The sequence below is a fragment of the Mus pahari genome, chromosome 2, assembly GCF_900095145.1.
Source record: "Mus pahari chromosome 2, PAHARI_EIJ_v1.1, whole genome shotgun sequence".
Lineage (NCBI taxonomy): Eukaryota > Metazoa > Chordata > Mammalia > Rodentia > Muridae > Mus > Mus pahari.
In genome coordinates, this window is record NC_034591.1 from 24,071,540 (window position 1) to 24,078,578 (window position 7,039).

General features: G+C 43.8%; 1 pseudogene; it reads right to left on the reverse strand.

Annotated features, from left to right (window-relative positions):
- Positions 1-3,161: 3,161 nt before the first annotated feature.
- On the reverse strand, positions 3,162-5,893 carry LOC110317183 (annotated as a pseudogene).
- Positions 5,894-7,039: the final 1,146 nt, after the last annotated feature.

Sequence of the window (7,039 nt, forward strand, 5' to 3'; positions counted from 1 at the left end):
ACCAATCAAAGAAAACACATGGTGGAACTTGTGGCTCTAGCTGCATATGTAACAGGATGGCCTAGTCGGTCATCAATGGGAGGAGAGGCCCTTGGTCCTGTGAAGGCTCTATGTCCCAGTATAGGGGAATACCAGAACCAGGAATGGGAGTGGGTGGGTAGGGGAGCAGGGGTAGGAGGGAGGGGATAGGGGATTTTCAGAGGGGAAACTAGGAAATGTAATAAATGAAATGTAAATAAAGAAAAATGTCTAATTAAAAAAAAAGCTGGATGGCTAACTAGTTAGTGAAGAGAGCTGATCCGAGTCAGGGCTGTTGTAGCCTCTACTGGGTGGCCAGGGGTGCAATGCCCAAACTCTGAAAATGTTATTTTCAAGACTATTACTGAGAACTTCATGTATACATGCTTTTTAGTATAAAGAAAAGAATTCCTGTCAGTTATTAATAAGGCCACCAATGCTAAAAGATACTCACTTTTTCCATGCCACACACTAGACACTGTTCTTACCATTGCCTAAAGACACTATTTTTAATAATTAGTAAATAGAAACTCACTAATCTCATTTTTTATTATCCAGTTAGTAGGTCTTTATTTTATTAGAGGTTTGTAATGTTTAAAGAGGAACTTACACATTGTCCTATAAGTAATATAAAGAGCTGAATAATTATAATCTCATTTTGTAATTTAGATGTCTTTATCTTTTTAAAAAATTACTAATCTTTTCATTTGTTTACATTTCAAATGTTATCCTCCTTCCCAATCTCCCCTCCATGAATCTCCACTCCTCCCCCTCCCATTTACTTTTAAGAGGGTGCTCCCCAGCCCACTCACTCCTGACTCACCCCTCTAGCATCCCCCTTCTCTGGAGCATCAAGCCTACACAGGATGAAGCACCTCCCCTCCCACTGCCGCCAGATAAGGCCATCCTCTGCTACCTATGTAGCGGGAGCCATGGACTGGCTCATGTAAACTCTTTGGTTGGTAGTTTAGTCCCTGGGAGCTCTGAGGGGTCTGGTTAGTTGATACTGTTGTTTTTCCTATAGGGTTGCAATGCCCTTCAGCTCCTTTAGCTCTTCCCCTAACTCTTCCATTGGGGTCTCTGGACTGTGAGTATCTGCATCTGTCTTAGTCGGGTATTGGTAAAGCCTCTCAGAAGACAGCTATACCAATCTCCATAGAATAGATCACATGGTGTGGCAGTCTCTGGGTGGCCTTTCGTTCAGCCTCTGCTCCATTTTTCTCCCTGCACTTCCTTCTTTTTTTTTTTTTTTTTCTCGAGACAGGGTGTCTCTGTATAGCCCTGGCTGTCCTGGAACTCACTTTGTAGACCAGGCTGGCCTTGAACTCAGAAATCCACCTGCCTCTGCCTCCCGAGTGCTGGGANAACTCACTTTGTAGACCAGGCTGGCCTTGAACTCAGAAATCCACCTGCCTCTGCCTCCCGAGTGCTGGGATTAAAGGCGTGTGCCACCACGCCCGGCACCTCCCTGCACTTCCTTTAGACAGGGATAATTCTGGGTTAAAAAATTTGAGATGGGTGAGTGACCTCATCCCTCCACTGGGGAGCCATGTCTATCTGATGCTGGAGGTGGTCTCTTCAGGTTCTATCTCCCCACTGTTGGGTATCTTGGCTAATGTCATCCCTACTGGGTCCTGGGAGCCTGCTGCATCCCTGGCATCTGGGACTTTCTAGTGGTTCCCAAGTTCCCCACCCCCACTGTTGTTTGTTCTCCTGGCTCTCTGGACGTTTCTTCTGTCCCTTCCCTTCCCTGGTTCTGCTCCTCTTTCTTTCCCCCACCTCCCCTCTCCCACCCAGGTCCCTCTCTCCCTCTGTCTCTCATGATTATTTTATTCCCCCTTCTAAGTGGGTTTGAAACATCCACACTTTGGCTCTTGTTAAGCTTCTTATGGTCTGTAAGTTGTATCGTGGGTATTTTGAGCTTTTGGGCTAATATCCACTTATTAGTGAGTACATACCATGTTGTCCTTTTGGTACCTCACTCAGGATGATATTTTCCTTTTCCTTCCTTCCTTCCTTCCTTCCTTCCTTCCTTCCTTCCTTCCTTCCTTCCTTCCTTCCTTCCTTCCTCCCTCCCTCCCTCCCTCCCCCCCTCTCTCTTTCTTTTATTGGAAAGAAAGCTGTTTATTTTCCTACCAAGTAAAACAAAATGAACAGAGTCAATCAGAAAAATGTCAAAGGAAAATCACATTGAAATAAAACACAGAAACACATAGAGAAGCAAACTTCCATCTGTTAAAACCGGAGTACAAACAGCCAAATCTAACACAAACATGAAAAAGCCTTTCTTGCTAGTGTCCTCTGATTTATCCATCAGCACTTCCTGTTTTTATTAAATAAGAGATTCCCATCTAGGTGAACCTCACAGTTCTGCTCAGCTCTCCAGGTCTGCTATAACAAAATACCTTGGTGGTGGTTCTCTCAGGCAATAAAGAAAAGCCTGAGCGATTCTGGTTTAAGTCTAATTGGCAAGGGTACCACTCACTTTGTAGAAGTGAAAAACAAACAAACAAACAAACAAACAAAAAACCCCATAGTACTAAAGAAAAACAGACACAATTTTGGAAATGATCAAAGATGTCTTTATAAAATTTTTCATGACTTCATTCTAAGTATACAGAATAAAATATGGCATACTCATTTGTGAGACATGAACCAAATTTTCCTTATTCTTTCTCAAAATTTAAAGATCAGTTTCCCCAGAGGGTGTGCAATGCATCATAAAATGGCCTTTTTGAGGGTGGAAAAGGAAGGCATATTAAATTGTTCCATGATAGACATGCAAGACTGCTTTATATAACTTAATATACATTTGGTGACTTAGAAAAAAACAGTCATTTGTGACAAGCCTAAAAAGCCTGACATATTTAACATACTTTAGAAGGTTCTGTGTGGCCGAGGGTCTCCAGTTGGACCATGTGGCCCTGTGAAAATATCAGAAGGCCAGTTTTTGTTAATTTTGCAGCAGAACATCATATCCACCCTAAAGAATACAACGTGGATTGAACGTTTAAAATATGGACTTTCAGTAAGAACGTTTTAAAAATCAATACAGGTTGGAAATGGGGATCTTCCCTCCTGGTTAGAGCTCTCCTGACCTAAGGCCTCCACCATGTTAACTTCTGCAGCTAAAAGCTTTCTGCTTATTTAGTTTTCTCCTCTGAGTTTGAGTGCTGCTGGGCCCGTTTGGCATAGCTTTGTGCCATGGAGTTAATGATGGACAGGGTTAAGTAACACACCATCGCGACGACCACCTTCTCAAACATCCAGGATAGCCAGTTCTCTCCCCGAGGTGTGCCTGCTTCGCTTTATGCTGAAACTTCTGCTGCGCCTGCAGGTACTCCTGAAAAGGCTTCTGCAGAGACAGACCTACGCTGGGGACAGCACCAGTGAAAGCCACCGTCTGCTCCATGATGTGTGTGCTGAAAGTTACTAGAACAAAGATTTTCTGGATATACATTTTAATGATTGCTTTTCCAATTAGGGTTGCACCGAAGAAGGCTCAAAAAGGTACAAGGAAGTGTCCACATGTTACTCTAGCTAGGTCAAACAGGGGATTTGGAACAGAAGCACGGGCCAAAATTCCGAAAAATCGAACTTTCTGTACTAGTTTTTGAACTGCCAGTTTAGTCCGTTATGCACAGTCTTGTGCAGCCTCTGCATATTCCAGCATTTCTTCAAATTCCTGATACTCTTCATCATCTGGTTCAACACCTGAGAGGCGAGCTGCCCTGGCCATGAAATACAGAGGCAGCTCTCCAATGGCTGTCCCAGTGCCCCACATTCAGGCTTCAATTCTAACTTTTGAGATGATATTCCACAGAGAAATGGCTCCTTCAGTGCCTTCTTCATCTGGGCAAATAATATGATCAGGATAGGGTGGCTCAGGGAAATCAACTAAATTGCATTCATAAGCAGCTAATGGAACTGAAGCTATATGTGGGCCCAGATAAAGCAGAGAGGTGTGCAGTCCTGATCCAAGACCAACAGAAGACAAACTCCCCAGGCCTATTCAGTAGGCATACAAAAGAAATGGCTCCTCTATCCGCTGCACATGCTGTTGGTGTGCTCCTTCCACATAACACGTAGCTACAAGCCCAGCAGGCAGCAGTAAAAAGGACACCACAGTGCTTTGATGATGCCACAACTTTGAGATCCATTCCTTCAAAACTACAAGAGTTTCCAGAGAAATGCAAATCAAAACCACCCCGAGATTTCACGTCACATCATTCAGAGTGGCTAAGATGAAAAACTCAGGTGACAGCAGATGCTGGTCAGGATGCGGAAAAAGAGGACACTCCTCTATTGCTGGTAGGATTGCAAGCTGGTCAAACCCCTCTGGAAATTAGTCTGGTGGTCCCTCAGAAAACTGTGAATAGTACTACCTGAGGACCCAGCTATTCCATTCCTGGGCATATACCCAGAAGACGCTCCACCATGTAATAAGGACGCATGCTCGACTATATTCATAGCAACCATATTTATAGTGGCCAGAAGGTAGAAGCAATCCAGATATCCCTCTACAGAGGAATGGATACAGAAAATGTGGTCCATTTACACAATGGAGTCCTGCTCAGCCATTATAAAACAGTGACTTCATGAAATTCACAGGCAAATGGATGGAACTTGAGAATATCATACTGAATGAGATGATTCAATCACAAAGGAACAAATACAGTCTATACTCACTGATAAGTGTATATTAGCCCAAGATTAGTTAAGAATACCCAAGATTCAATTCACATGGATGCTTCAGGGCTTTTGAGAAGGGTGAACAAAATACTCAGAGGAAGAAATATGGAGACAAAGTGTGGAGCAGAGACTGAAGGAATGGTCATCCAGAGACTGGATGTGGTGTGGTGGCACACACCTTTAATCTGGGCTACACCTTCTGCTGGGGACCATATAAGGACATTGGAAGAAGGGAGTCTGGTTCTCGCTCTTTCGCCTTCTTGCCGTGTGGGACTAAGCAACTGCTAGACCCTTGGACTTCCATTCACAGCTACTACTGAACCATTGTTGGGAATTGGACTGCAGACTGTAAGTCATCAATAAATTCCTTTACTATATAGAGCATAACCGTAAGTTCTGTGACTCTAGAGAACCCTGACTAATACACATCCCATATACCAAACCTGGATGTTATTGTGAAAGCCAGGAAGTGCCTGCTGATAGAATCCTGATATGGCTCTCTCCTGAGGGCTTCTGCCAGAGCCTGACAAATACAGAGGAGGTAGCTTGCAGCCAACCACTGGACAGAGCTTGGGGTGGGAGTCCCCGATGGAGGAGTTGGAGAAGAGACTGAAGGAGCTAATGGGGTTTGCAGCCCCATGGAGGGAGCAACAGTGTCAAAATGCCAGACCCCAGGAGCTCCTGGGGACTGGACCACCAACCAAAGAATGCACATGGAAAGACCCATGGTGCTGGCCAAATATGTGGCAGAAGATGGCCTAGTTGTACATCAGTGGGAGGAGAGGCCCTTGGGTCTGAGGGTGTTTAATGCCCCAGTGTATGGGAATGCCAGAGCAAGAGCATGGGAATTGGTAGGTGGGGGAGCACATTTGTAGAGGTAGGGGAAGGGGGGGATGGGACAGAGGGTTCCCTAAAGGGAGACCCAGGAAGGGGAAAACTTTTGAAATGTAAATAAAGAAAATAGCCTAGAAAAAAAAGTTTCCAGAGAGAGAAACACTGCAGGGTAATGAGCAGCTGTCTCCACAGGACAATATTCTGTCTTTCTTTCTGATCCCTTCTCTTCTTCTCATGTACTGAAGAGGGGTCTGTGAAACTTCCATTATGCTGTTCCTTATTCATTGCTACATGTCTCTGGTCACAATTTTTTCCATTCTCTGCCATTTCATAGATCAGTAACTCTGGAGGAGCCACTCGGACCCTGTCTTCCCTGGATCTCAGGATCCTGGAAGCAGTTCACAACATTGACTCTCACACCCGCCGCTGGGCTCCCAAGATGATATTTCCTAGTTCCACCTATTTGCCTACAAAGCTCGTGAAGTCGACATTTTTAATATCCGAGTAGTACATTTACTACATTTTCTGTATCCATTCTTCCATTGAGGGGCATATGGGTTGTTTCCAGCTTCTGGCAACTATAAATAAGGCTGCTATGAACATAGTGGAGCACGTGACCTTGTGATATGGTGGAGCATCTTTTGGGTATATGTCCAGGAATGGTATAGCTGGGTCTTTAGGTAGTATTTCTAACTTTCTGAAGAATCGCCAGACTGATTTCCAAAGTGGTTGTACCAGCTTGTAATCCCACCAGCAACGGAGGAAGTGTTCCTCTTTCTCCACATCCTCGCCAGCATCTGCTGTTGCCTGAGTCTTTGATCTTAGCTATTCTGATTGGTATAAGGTAGAACTTCAGGGTTGTTTTGATTTGCATATTCCTGATGACTAAGGATGTGAACATTTCTTTAGATGCTTCTCGGCCACCTAAAGACATTCCTTAGTTGAGAATTCTTTGTCCAGCTCTGTCCCCCATTTTTAAATTGGGTTATTTGGTTTTCTAGAGTCTAACTTCTTGAGTTCTTTGTATATTTTAGATATTAGTCCTCTATCAAATGTAGGGTTGGTAAAGTTCTATTCCCAATCTCTTGGTTGCCATTTTGTCCTATTGACAGTGTCCTTTGCCCTACAGAAGCTTTTCAGTTTTGTGATGTCCTATTAGTCAATTGTTGATTTTAGAGTCTGAGCCATTGGTATTTTGTTCAGGAAAATTGTCTCCTGTGCTGATGTGTTCAATGTTCTTTCCCAGTTTCTCTTCTATTAGTTTCAGTGTATCTGGTTTTATGTGGAGGTTCTTGATCCACTTGGACTTGAGATTTGTACAAGGAGATAAAAATTGGCCAATCTGCATTCTTCTCCATGCAGACCACCAGTTGAACCAGCACTATTTGTTGAANATGCTGTCTTTTCCCCCACTGGATGGTTTTAGCTCCTTTGCCAAAGATCAAGTAACCATAGGTATATGGGTTTATTTCTGGGTCTTCAATTCTATTCCATT